The following is a 14851-nucleotide window of genomic DNA, read 5'->3' on the forward strand; positions in this document are numbered from 1 at the left end:
TCGTTACATAAACTATTTGATATGTAGTACAGTTACATCTATATCGTCACATAAACTACATGATATGTAGTACAGTTACATCTATATCGTTACATAAGCTATTAGATATGTAGTACAGTTAATCTACATTGTTACATAAACTATATGATATGTAGTACAGTGACATCTATATCGTTACAAAAACTATTTGATAAGTAGTACAGTTACATCTCTATCGTTACATAAACTATTTGATAAGTAGTACAGTTACATCTATATCGTTACATAAACTATATGATATGTAGTACAGTGACATCTATATCGTTACATAAACTATTTGATAAGTAGTACAGTTACATCTCTATCGTTACATAAACTATTTGATAAGTAGTACAGTTACATCTATATCGTTACATAAACTATATGATATGCAGTACAGTTACATCTATATTGTTACATAAACTATTTAATAAGTAGTACAGTTACATAAACTATTTGATAAGTAGTACAGTTACATCTATATCGTTACATAAACTATATGATATGTAGTACAGTGACATCTATATCGTTACATAAACTATTTGATATGTAGTACAGTTACATCTATATCGTTACATAAACTATATGATATGCAGTACAGTTACATCTATATCGTTACATAAACTATATGATATGCAGTACAGTTACATCTATATTGTTACGTAAACTATTTGATAAGTAGTACAGTTACAAAGGAAAACATAGTTTATAAATTTTTATTTTATCATTGCTGCTTTTATTTTATTTCATGTTTTTATTACTTTAAAACAAACAAACCTGATTTATAAGAAAATTCGTTTCCTCTACTATAGCTTTGTTAAAATGTGTAGCAAACAAACTATCAAGAAATAAAACTAAAATCGCTGTAACAAAAAGAGAAATGTCAATAAACGGTGTCAGTATAACAAAATTGTAGTGCTGATCCCGGAATTCGTTTCAAGAAGTGAACAGAGTGAAGATAGGTGATTGTGTAGCGTTCTGTTAAAGGATAGAGAGAGAGAAAAGGAATGACGTTAATCAGAACGAAAGAAAAGCTGTTTATTAATACATTAAGATTTCGTTTTCTCTAAACGACGATATTTCTGTTTTCAGTTTTTATTTGTATGTAGGAACAATCATTTGCCATTAATATAATTTACAATGATTTTTTTTCTCCGTTTGTTACTTATTGAATTTCCCCTAAAGCTGCTCAGGGGCTGTGCTTTCATGCCTTCCTAATTTCGAAACGATAGAATGAAGGGGGAATAAAAGCCAGTTAACACCACTCCATGAGCTACTCTAACTCAATAATGTTACTTGACAGTCACTTTTTTTAACGCACCTACCGCTGCATAAATACGTGGTATAATGTTTTTCCCGTTAAATTCGCTGACCGAACGACGGGTGTTGCCATTGCTGTTACAAAGGATATTAAAGAATCGAATAATACGACTTCTAGAGAGTGCTTGGTATCAATGTGGTAATTATAATAAAGAATGAAATAATGACAAAGGTTTGCGTCGATTTTTGGCAGTAAGTGCAATAACATTCACTGATGTTTTTCCACTACCATATATGATGGGGTTTCTGGATACGTAGAAAGTAGAAATATGCACAGTCAGTGGGACTCGATTCATGGAACCTCGGATCTATGGTCCGGTATACAATATATATTTTTAAACTTATTAACATAATTCCTTTTTCCTCTGAGTACCTGCTAAATAAATATTTTAAACGTCACAATAGACTATTTTCTATTAAGATATAAGTCAATAAAACAGTTTTAATATACTGTTAAACACAAGTTAATATAGGTTTTATTCCTCTATTTTCACACAGCTACTGTTTGTTGAAGCTCAGTCTCTTCAACTGGACCTTCTGTATGATATTTGACTAATCTGTAAGAAAAGGTTTGAATACAAAATTGTCATTTATTAAAATGAAACAGAAATGGCAAGATTCTGTAATTGCGTTTAAGCACATTTTCAAGCATATTCCCTGGTTATAATTCAAATACAGGATAGATGGCGCTTTAACACTTAAATGGAAGGTTCGAAAGTTAACGTGCGTGTTATATTTGCTCTTAAATACCCAACAGCATTCTGAATATTTCTATAAGTAAAAAGTCACATATTTTTAAAACAGTTTAAATCTGTCTTTACTTGAATAATAATAAGCCAAGACTTCTTTGAAAGAACTATCATCTTTCTGCGACTGAATAATACAGTCACAATTTGTTTTAAATACTTTGCATTTACATACAATTGTACAATAATTAAAAACCTTCTTCAAAACATAAGAGATTTATTATTAATTTTTAAGGTAAACTCACACCTATGTTAGATATAATTAGCACAAAATATCTGTGGAGTTTATTATGACCCTTCATGATTCACAGATATCCCAACGTGTCAATTAAGCTTCTCTATGATATCTAATTATTTTATATTTAACCATAAGTAGGGTTAGTATAAAAAAAACAACACACTAAACCCTTTTGGTATCAAACCGTGGCATTGGTATCAGTGTACGTAAGGTATGTTTAGTTTCAATAGCTTCTGAGTGAGAATATGAACACAGTTTGAAACTTCATGAACACAGGATCTGGGGGAAGAGGGAGGGAGAGAAGAAAATGATACGAGATTCTGGTTAGTGCGTTACTTAAAACTCTATCCATTGTGTTTGGGTAATCTTCATGGCACTTTGTAACCCCTCCCATTGGTTTGTTTTTATTTTAGTTTCGCACAAAGCTACTCGAGGGCTATCTGTGCTACCCGTCCCTAATTTAGCGGTGTAAGACTAGAGGGAAGGCAGCTAGTCATCACCATCCACTGCCTGTTAAAATACACGACATTGTCTAACTTGCATTTACAAGGACTCAGTATCAAATCAGTATCAATATCTTAGAAGCAATAGAAATAGCAAAGGAACATTTGATACTGATAATCCTATATTTAATTGGAATAATTATGATTTTTTGTTTGTTCAAAACCAAATAATTACCCCTTACCAAAGCTTACTTTACTAGCATTAAATATACTATAAATATTTACACATTCAATATGAAATGCGTAATTTTATTTTTCGCTCATAATATTGTGATAAGTGATAATTTACCAGTGATCTATTTGAAGGGATATGCACGATGAAATAAAGCAAAGTGGTAATGAAACACGAAATGTATTACATTCATAACCATGGTCCTGATAATGGAAAGTAAGTAGTTTAAAATCCTCAGTATTAAATATATAAAGTAGTTTAAAATCCCTTTCTAATCAATTAAGTATGTAGTTTAAACTCATTATGTAACAAATAAAGTAAGTAGTTTAAAATCCCTTTATAATAAATAAAGTAAGTAGTTTAAAATCAATATGTAACAAATAAAGTAAGTAGTTTAAAATCCCTTTATAATAAATAAAGTAAGTAGTTTAAAATCAATATGTAACAAATAAAGTAATTAATTTAAAATTATTTCTGTCATAAATAAAATAAGTAGCTTAATATCCCTTCAGTAATAAGGTAACTAGTTTAAAATCCCTCTGTAATAAATAATGTATGTAGTTTAAAATCCTTCTATAATAAAGAAATAAAGTAGTTTAAAACCACTTTCTAATAATTAAAGTAAGTAGTTTAAAATTCTTTCTGTAATAAATCAACTAAGTAGTTAAACTATTTTTTCAGAATAAAGTAAATAGTTTAAAATTATTAATTTTGTAATAAATAAAGTAAGAAGTTGAAAATCCCTTCTGCAATAAATAAAGTAAGTAGTTCAAAATCATTAAGTAATAAATAAAATAGAAGTTTAATATCCCTGCTGTAATAAATAAAGTGAGTAGTTTAAAATTATTAATTTTGTAATAAATAAAATAGTTTAAAATACCCTCTGTAATAAATAAAGTAAGTAGTTTAAAATTATTCCTATAATAAATAAAATAAGAAGTTTAACACCCTTTTCGTAATAAATAAATGAAGTTGTTTATTTTTCTGTAATCAATAAAGTAAATAGTTTAGAATCATTATTTAACAAATAAACAGAGTAGTTTAAAATCAGTATTTAATAAATAAAGTGAGTTGTTTAAAATTATTAGTTTTGTAATAAACGAAGTAGTTTAAAATTCCTTTGTAATAAATAAAGTAGATTAAAATCATTATGTAACAAATAAAGCAGTTAGTTTAAAATTATTTCTGTAATAAATAAAATAAGTAGTTTAGTATCCCTTCTGTAGTAAATTAAGCAGTTTAAAATCCCTTTGTAATAAATAAAGTAGTTTAAAATCTCTTTGTAATAAATAAAGTAGTTTAAAATCTCTCTATAATAAATAAAGTAAGTAGTTTAAATTCCTTTATAATAAATAAAGTAAATAGTTTAAAATTTCTTCTGTAATAAATAAAGTAAGTAGTTTAAAATCATTATGTAATAAATAAAGGAACTAGTTTAATATTCTTTCTGTAATAAATAAAGTGAGTTGTTTAATTTTTTCTGTAATAAATAAAGTAAATCGTTTAAAATCATTATTTAATAAAGTTAGAAGTTTCAAATTATTAATTTTGTAACAAATAAAGTTGTTTAATGTCCCTTCATAATAAACAGACTAAGTAGTTTAAAATCCCTTTGTAAAAATAAAGTAAATAGTTTAAAATTCCTTCTGTAATAAAGTAACTAGTTTAAAATTATTTCTGTAATAAATAAAGTAGTTTGAAACCCCTCTGTAATAAATAAAGTAGGTGGTTTAAAATCATTATGCAATAAATAAAATAAGTTGTTTAAAATCATTAAGTAATAAATAAAGTATGTGGTTTAAAATTCTTTATGTAATAAATAAAGTAAATATTTTAATTTTTTTCCGTAATAACTGAAGTAAATAGTTTGAAATCATTATGTTACAAATAAAGTAATTAGTTTAAAATTATTTCTGCAATAAATAAGTCGTTTAATATCCCTTCTGTAATAAAGTAAGTAGTTTAAAATTTCTGCTTTAAATAAATAAAGTATTTTAAATTCACTTTATTTATTACAAAGTAAATAGTTTAAAATTCCTTCTGTAAAAAATTAAGTCGTTTAAAATTATTTCTATAATAAATAAAGTAAGTAGTTTAAAATCATTATGTTATAAATAAAGTAGGTAGTTTAACATTCCTCAGTAGCAAATATATAATGTAATTGAAAATCATTATGTAACAAACAAAGTAACTAGTTTAAAAATATATCTGTAATAAATAATGTAAGTAGTTTAATATCCCTTCTGTAATAACGTAAGTAGTTTAAAATCCCTTTGTAATAAATAAAGTATGAAACTGTATGCAGAATAGAAAATTAAGGTTAAAAAGTGTTTCACCTCAGTAACGTATAGGTGAAGTTATCTAACCTAATGTCACAGTAAAATATCATTTTAAAGGAACTGTTTAACATTCTATTAAATCATGATATGTGAATAAAAAAAATTGTGGTTTCAAATGTTTTGTGAATTATTGCGGAAAACTGAACTGTGTTTGCAAGTTCTTAATCGAAACAATTACCAGCACTAACCCATTTCTACGCATTGAAACTGAAACATTATAAAGACCCACAGTGACACAACGGTTGTCTGCGGACTCACATCGCTAGAAACCGGGTTTCGATACCCGTGGTGGGCAGAGCACAGATAGCTTTGTTCTTAATTCCAAACAAGGACTCACACCGCTAGAAACCGGGTTTCGATACCCGTGGTGGGCAGAGCACAGATAGCTTTGTTCTTAATTCCAAACAAGGACTCACACCGCTAGAAACCGGGTTTCGATACCCGTGGTGGGCAGAGCACAAATAGCTTTGTTCTTAATTCCAAACAAACATTATAAAGAACCTCCTCATCACCACCCACTAAAAAAGTCCTTAAAGTAACTCATTTATGTAACGTTTTTAATTTAAGAAAGGGACTGAAACCATCAACTACCTCTTGTAAATTTTTTTTACTCAGTGACATAACCTCCTTCCCCCATCGACATCCTGTTGCTAAGCAATAATTTACAGGCTCGTGACACCAAAAACCAGGTTTTTTTACCCGTGGTGGGCATGACACAGGTAGCCCATTGTGTGTCTTTGTGCTTATCAACGACCAAACCATACTAGGAAATACTGTTAAAATATTAGTACTGATTTATTTTAGGAATAACCACAATAAAGATGCTGTGAAAAAAAACATTTTTATTATTTTATACTCTTTTATTTAATGTTAAAGCCTACATTCTTTATAGAAAAAAAGAGATAATAAAGAAATAAAGAGTTATATTTGAACTTACATCCAGCCGTCGTACACATACAGCATAGCTCGGATGTTACATTCCAGCCTGAAACATCACATGAAGTTAACATTCAAAGTTTATAATATGAACATACAAAACAAAAATGTAATATTTTAACGCAGTTTAAAGGCAGAAATAAAAATAGTTCTATGTACAGCAAAATTCCACGTCTAAATATCACTTTAAAGCCAATTTTTGCTTGTTTAATACAATAAAAATGCAATATATTTAAAGCCTTTAAAATAAAGTATAGTTTCAAAGACACACAAATATTCGTTACGTTCTATCTAAAATATTCAATCGTTGCCACAAACTGTTTTCACAAATAGTAATACCTTTATAACAATTCATAAAAAAACACCTGTTGTAGTCTAATTTTTATATCAGATCATGAATTGATAATACGTTTTTAAAGCGAAGTATGTTATTATTATTAACGAATTTGTATTACTCCGAGAAGATAAATAAGTCTTTAGAGAAAGTACCTTGATGACCCAATAATATAACATCAAAATTCCTTACAGCAAAGATAGCAACTATCACGTGTAGGTGATAATTTGAAATTACAGTGCTGCCTCGGTTCTCGAACAATTCGGGTTTCGAACATATTGTTTGAGAAAAAAAATGTCTCGATTGTCGAACATAAGCTCGGTTCCCAAACCAAGCTGTCGAAGCCCAAACCCCCGAAATAACCCGACTGATGACCCGAACGACCCTTCAACCATTTTCAGCCCACGCCAAGCTTGCCCAAAACAATTTACCCGCATCTGTCGCTCAGTCCACACCCCCGCTAAAAGCTGCTGTGAACGTTCTCGTTTTTCTTTGTTTTTTTTTCTAAATATTCTGATTAAATAAGCCACCATGGGGTCAAAGAAAGAGAATGAAAGTAGCAAACCAAAAAGAAAAGTTGTTATAGGCACAATAGAGGTGAAAAAAGATCTCACAGAGAAGTATGAGAGTGGTGTTCGCGTGTCTGATCTTGCTACACAGTTTGGTATGGCGAAGTCTACAGTCTGCACCATACTGAAAAATAAAGAATTCATCAAAGGAGCTGATGTTGCAAAAGGAGTGACAGTGCTTACGCCACAAAGATCACAAACAATGAAAGAGGTAGAAAAACTGTTGTTGATTTGGGTAAACGGAAAACAGTTAGCTGATTGATAGCATTTCTGATCCCATCATTTGTGAGAAAGCAAAGCAGTTGCATGCTGACCTCCTGAAAAACACCGCTGGAACGAGTGCTGATACAAGCGATGCCTTTAGTGCCAGTAGGGGTGGTTTAAAAAATTTAGGAAGAGAAGTGGCATATATAGTGTGGTGAGACATGGGGGGGTGCCAGTTCTAACAAAGATGCTGATGATAAATTTGTTTGGGAATTTAAGGATTTAAGGTTTTATTCCCGAACAAGTGTTCAACTGTGATGAGACAGGCCTCTTTTGTAAGAAAATGCCAAAGACGATCTACATCACCAAGGAGGAGAAGTCACTGCTAGGACACAAGCCAATGGAGGACAGGCTAACTCTATTGTTATGTAGTAATGCAAGTGGGGATTTAAAACTTAAGCCTTTGCTTGTGTACCATTCTGAGAACCAGAGGGTTTTTAAGAAAAATAATGTCCTGAAAAGTAAACTAAATGTCATGTGGAGGGCTAATAGTAAAGCATGGGTAACCAAGCAATCTTTTATGGAGTGGGTCCATAAAGTTTTTGCCCCAAGTGTAAAGAATTACCTCACGGAAAAATAGGTACCACTCAAGGCCCTTCTTGTGATGGACAATGCACCTGCTCACTCACCAAACTTGGAGGACGGGTTGGTGGAGGAGTACAGTTTCATTACTGTAAAGCTCTTGCCCCCTGACACGACTCCTCTCATTCAGCCAATGGACCAGCAGGTCATATCGAACTTTATGAAAATCTACACCAAAGCACTGCTTCAAAGGTGCTTTGAAGTGACCACTAACACAGAGTTAACCTTCAGAGAGTTCTGTAAAAATCACTTTAATGTACTCCATTGCTTGAGAATCATAGACAAAACCTGGAGGGAAGTGTCTTTGAGGACTATGAACTCAGAATAAATTGTGGCCAGACTCAGTAGCAAATAGACACTTTGAAGGCTTTGAGGTTGAGCCTGTTGTCGAGGATATTGTGTCACAAGGCAAGTGTATGGGCTTGAATGTGAGTGGTGATGATGTGTAGGAGTTGGTGGAAAACCACAACACTGAGCTCCCCACGGAAGAACTCCAAGACCTTTAGAAGGAGCAGCAACAGAAGGCAACTGAGGAAGTCTCTACTCTCCACGTTCCTCACCACCTTTCACTTACGCTATCAGCTCTCCTCAGCACAGGTAAAGTGCAGTTAAATTTTCATTTATTGTTTTTTTTATTGTGTTTATAGTTTTTGTGGTTGACTTTATGCTTGTAAGTATTAATATACGGGTATAAATAAGCAATATTTTACTTAAAATGCTTCATAATGCGTACTTTTTGGAGGTCTGTAACGAATTAATTTAATTTACAGCATTTCTTATGAGAAAAATTGATTCAGTTTTCGAACAGCCTTCTGGAACGGAATAAGTTCAAGAACCGAGGTGCCACTGTATATCAAATATCAAGAATACCTTAGTGTATCAGAAAAGGTAAAAATACACTATTATCTGAATTAGTGTGATGAGGTCTTATCCTCAAATACTTCACTGGTACATTTTCAGATTCTTGAGTATTTCTCATGTATTAGGTTTACTCACTTTTTTTTAAATAAAAATTTGTTTCCGTTACACAGAAAGTATTATTTAATGAAGTACAAACACGAGTCTAATAAATTCTATTCACAAATTATCAGTGGTTTCCACTGAACTATCTCGTGTCACTTCAAGCTGAAAAATGTTGCGAACTTTTTCTTTTCTCACCACACATTCACCTCCTGCTCCGATTATTAACGTAAGAAAATGAAAATAAATCCTTCACAGCTTCGCTTTAACAGATGCTACACAGAAAATCGACGATGCTTTTAGTAAGTAGTTTGTGAATGTAATTCAGACACCTGATGATTGGGGGAACTGGTTGTGTAAACGTTATACAAAGAAAAGAAATGGATGTTTAGCTCTTCCTGTCTTCCTCGGTGAACAAATTATCTGCAGATCGCTGAATTTTTGTCAGGTGAAAATTTATTGATAAATGAAAAAGGCTTAGCTGAGGTTTAATATAGAACGAAGTAAATATATGTAGAGATCACAATGCAAGCACCATATCCATATCTAATGCATAAATGTACAAAATAAAATTTAAAAAACAAGAAGGCACAAACCAGAAAAGATCCTGGAATAAAATTATTCAAAGTAGTTAACTTTTAGTGACGTACAAGCCACATAAATTATGTTTGTCTCTACAATTTAAAACTTTTTTTAAACAAAAACAGTATAACGTAGTTATACGTTCATATAACAACAATAACACTGTAAGATTGATGGAAATATCGGATTCTGTCCCTTAAAAACAACCCCGGCTCTGTACTAAGATATAATAAACTAATACAAATTAACTCGGATAAAAGGCGTCTATTCATGTATATATATGTCAACTACACATATTTTTAGAAGACATATGTAATAAAGTTTAACGACAGCAAACAGTACGGCCAAATTATTTAATTGCAGTTTTTTTTTCCTTTTTTTGAACCATAATTCATAGTATAACATAAAGTTCATGCTATTTCTAGTATCTCTACCATAACACTATTGGTTTAAATTTCAAGGTCTGTTATTATAAAAACACAAGAAATTAAGGATCGTTACGAGTTTTAACTTAAGTAACTTAAAAAAATTCTTGATAATGAGATCTAACTAACTGATTAATCATAAAATGTTATATAAAACTGTCTGTATTCTAACTACACATAGTTGTTGCACATTATTTTTATAAAGGAAGGAAGCTTGTTTCACGAAAATTGGTGATGATAGAGAACTTGACTCGCGAAAGTTGGTATTAAAGAAAAAATTCCGATATTTGAAGAAACTAGTTTTTTAAAAAAAATTCACAGGACGTAATATCTACTAAAAAATTGGTTTAAGGGTTTTTGTCATTATATTGCAGTACATACACGTGTGCACACATTTTCAGGTTCACTCTCCATATAAAAATAACGTTGTAACCAAACATTGAAGTTAATTAAATGTAATTTACAAATGTCACTTTTTTTGTGATTTAAGTCTTAGTGAATTTTACAACATACAAGAAAATACATTAGCAATTTGAGGTTTAGAATATTAATAAGGATTTCTGCCCGCAAATAAAGAAATATGTTCCACAATATTTCAACAACACTATATCTGTTATAACCAGAGCGAATAATTATTAGTGGTTTACGTGTCGTTAATGTTGACTACATTTTGTTATAAAAGTGTGTATATACACAAAATTCATTTATACTGCTGTGTTCAATATAAAGTTATTAAAATAAGGTTGACACATAATTTTATTAACTATAACCTGAAGGTAGCATCTCGAGAGATGGTTTGTCTTTTAAGACCTATTTCTACTCTAAAACTGGTTAATATATTTCACTAATAGAATCCTAACTTGAGAACTAAGTTATATATTAGTTCTCTAAACGTACTTAACTGTTGCAAAAACGTGCTTATGTATCAAACTTAAATTAACAAAAACGATACATGAAATTCTCAATATAAACGGACTGTTTGAAATCCATTTTTTAAAATTGAAAAAAAAATTGCGACCTATAAGAAAATACGAATATTATAACTGTGTATGTCACTTTGTCCAATAGATGTGGTTCGTTCTTGGGTTCACATATGTTCTGAGAGAAAGAAATCACAAATACACAGCGATTCTTAACAAACTTGTACATATTGTTCGAATTACCATTCTCCACTTTGCACATTTAATATAAAAATTGTCATCATACGAAACGTCACACTAGTGCTTATACTGTTCACGAATCGTTTTTACGATATCGGCGAAACATCAAAAAGTCTAATAATAATTAAGTACGGGCATTCTACAATAACTTGGTCTCCATGAGTAAAGGGACTATTGGTCCCAATGGACGTCTACTCATGAACAGATTGCTCTAATGCCTTTTTAGATTTAATAGTTTGTTTGTTTAGGCACAAAGCTACACAACAGGCTATCTGTGTCCTGCTCACCACGGGTATCGAAACCTAGTTTTTAGAGGTGTAACTACTACGCAGGCATACCGCTGTGCCACTGGGGGACAGGGTTTAATAGTAGGCACCTTACTGCACCTGAATCTATAGATTATATTTCTTCAGATTATTAGCTATTTGTTTTGATTTTATGATGACTAAAAGATGTAGCGATGTTTGTTACGAATACAGTAGCTGCTATTATACTTACAGTTCATCCTCCGCCAGTAGTTTTCATGTCACACAAAACCGAGATTGGGTGGTTCAGAAACAGCGGCCATATCATATAGATACCACTGGCTCTGTTTCCTTATTGATAAACAGTAGCACAGTTTATCAGAAGACCGTTTTTCTCTGCCTTGTTTTGTGTCACATTGGTGTACGTTTCCATGTAAAATGCTTTGTCTTTGGAACATATAGGATCTGGAATAAACAAAAAATAAAAAAAGTGGAAAATGGGTGAAACAAAATAGACAACAGTAACTCAAGTGTAAGTTAAATAGAAAAGGAAAAGACGTATTAAAACATATTCCATTATTTGTCATGTGAAAACTCCACCATTATAACTGTGATAATTTTACAGTATTGCTTGCACTGCAATGTCTTACTTTGCAAGGTAGCAAGTCTTTCCTTAGCCAAGTTGTTAGGTCTGACACAGAATCTAGAATTCCCTTCAGTGAACAAACAGTACTACAGGCAGCGTGATGATGGACATCTCCCGCAGCCAACAAATAAACACATAAAAAACTCAACAGTTGAAACATATTCTTCATGTTAGAATAGAGAACTGTGTGCATTTAACAATGTTCTCTTTTGCCATAAGCATTAAGTCCGATCTCAAACGTTTTACATCCTAATCTTATACGGGAAACAGGATATCCGAGTAAGTCTCTCTGATGTTACAACATTTTACGCATGTGTCAGCAGCAGTCTGTGATGAGTATTAACACTTTTATTGATAAGCAGAGAACAACGTTTTGACTTTCCTAGAGATACATTTTTATTTCAAGTAGGTTTCTCGTCATAAGCAATCTGTGATGAGCTTTGTATCAAGTTCGAGAATTGTAGACAGAGTCCTAAATGCTCTGCTCACCAATAGAACGTAATGATACTGAAGATACAATGAAGTACTTTATATAACAATAAAGTAGGCCCGGCATGGCCAAGCGTATTAAGGCGTTCGACTTGTAATCCGAGGGTCGCGGGTTCGAATCCCGGTCGCACCAAACATGCTCGCCCTTTCAGCCGTGGGGGCGTTATAATGTGACAGTCAAACCTACTATTCGTTTGTAAAAGAGTATCCCAAGAGTTGGCGGTGAGTAGTGATGACTAGCTGCCTTCCCTCTAGTCTTACACTGCTAAATTAGGGACGGCTAGCACAGATAGCCCTCGAGTAGCTTTGTGCGAAATTCCAAAACAGACAAACAATTTGGGGGAATTTCAAAAACAAACAAACAATTGTAAATATAATAGGTTTTGCATTTATATCTGAGAGCAAGCACATTATTTATATTCCCGTTTCGCCAGCTTTATCCGTAAATTAATTCACTCGTGTTTTATGATTGACGTTTATAATCAACAAGAATATAATTAAATTATCGTCACACCTAAAACCATCACTTACACTTTTTATTATTTTCTGTAAATTTTTAATGTTGATTATCCTGTTATTATGTGCTCATGTTTCTCTTATTAGGCAGAAGTGTTGTATGTTTAAAATGTACGGTTTTGATGTTAAGAGTTAAGGAGAAACTGTAATCAGTTCGTTACAACAAGAAACCCACTTAATGTAATTCAGAACGGCTGGTACTAGTATTAACACTTTCACTGAAGTCATCTTCAGGTTAACAAAACAAAACGTTGTTCTCTGCCTTATTAGTAAAAGTGTTAATTCCTATATCAGCCGTCCTGAGATACAATTTTGTAATCAGTTCGATAAAGACTCAAGTATTTTGATTCTATTGGCTTGAAATACACCAAAAAGTCGCGAAAGTTTGTGTTTGAAGCAGTATTCAGGTAACTGAATGTTGTGTCTCAACCGCCACACGTTTAGAGACGCATATCATAAATGTAAACGTTGTATAGCTATAACAGTAAATAAATGACAAAAATCACACGTATAATTCATTTTTAATTGGTATGTTGCAATGTGTGCAAACCACACGAACGTACAATATGACGCGCCTGTTTGGCGGATATCTACTGAGACTCTTACTGATATCAGTACGTCTGTGTATTTGTGCTTTTCTAACGGGAAATTAACAGGTCACGTGATTAGTCTGTTTTCATAAGCAGAGAACTGTGATAATAATTTAAGTTATTATTAGCTGCAGTATAATATATTATACACATAACGTTTAGTTTGGATTCGTTTTATTTTTTCACACTGTCTGTATTTATAACAGTTAGAAGTTAAAGAAATGATAAAACTTGCCTTCTTGATATTTTTTGTCTTATCGATGTTACAGGTTCACTTGCACTCCTTCTTCTTAATTATACTGTGCGCCCTAATGTTGCTTTGTCTTCAATATTACACAGTGAGAGGGCGAACCAAACATTTTCACTTTAAGTGATGTATCAAATAGTTCTTTAAAATATTTCTATAATAGTTTTAATAACAAAATGACAAATCTGGTATATTCTTATTATCTAGTATTCACACTCGACATTTTTTTTACTTTCTTACCCCGAAACTGAAGAAAGTCTTATTTTTCCTCCTTTAATATTACAATTCAAAATTAAGGATAAACCCTCTAATTGTATAACATGGTTTTCCATTGTCACGCAAGTACCCGTAGATATTTCGGACCACCACTTATCCTCGATATAGTGTCTGTTTAATGCCTTGGTGGACGAATCAGGAGCAAGTGGTTTTTCCGACTTATTATCTACCAACACGTAACGTAATAAGAAAACATTGTGAGAAGTATTATCTAAGTCTGGCTAGCTGTACGTAAAAAATGAATAATAGATATAGCTTCCAACAAAAAATTATAATAAGGGTCAACAATGACAATAATTTTTTTAACCTTTACGTCTCTTCCTCTCGTTTCAATTTGTGTCACTCCAGAAACTTTTATCTTACAAGAGTTGACTTATTGTGAGGGTAACAAAATCTGGGATCTGTTGTATGTCCTCGATACTAGAGAATGGATTTTTAGTTGAAATGATGTGGGAAATAACATTTTTGTGGTTCCTCTAAACCAAACGATATTGGAAACTAACAGGAGTGTGACATCCTCCTAGAACAGTTGACTCCTTTTGAATTCAACCATAATTTTAAGATCAGGCAGAAAAAGATGAGTATCTGTCAGAAATACATTTTCAGTCTAAAACATACAAATCATGTATCTTTGCGCGAAATTTACAACAAACAAACGAACCTATATAAAGGTGAAAGAAAACTTTAAGGAACA

The 14851-nt window shown here is 31.8% G+C and overlaps 1 long non-coding RNA gene across 2 annotated transcripts in view; it reads right to left on the reverse strand.

Moving 5' to 3' along the window:
- Window positions 1-12238, reverse strand: part of LOC143248355 (uncharacterized) — a 29749-nt gene extending 17511 nt beyond the window's left edge. For both annotated transcript variants that reach the window (XR_013026937.1, XR_013026936.1), the window contains exons 1-3: window positions 12044-12238; window positions 11647-11858; window positions 6274-6321 (exon numbers count right to left, since the gene is read on the reverse strand). This is a non-coding gene — a long non-coding RNA (uncharacterized LOC143248355). The remainder of the gene's footprint in view (window positions 1-6273; window positions 6322-11646; window positions 11859-12043) is intronic.
- Window positions 12239-14851: the final 2613 nt, after the last annotated feature.

This window comes from Tachypleus tridentatus, chromosome 4 (genome assembly GCF_004210375.1).
Source record: "Tachypleus tridentatus isolate NWPU-2018 chromosome 4, ASM421037v1, whole genome shotgun sequence".
Taxonomy (NCBI): Eukaryota; Metazoa; Arthropoda; class Merostomata; order Xiphosura; family Limulidae; genus Tachypleus; species Tachypleus tridentatus.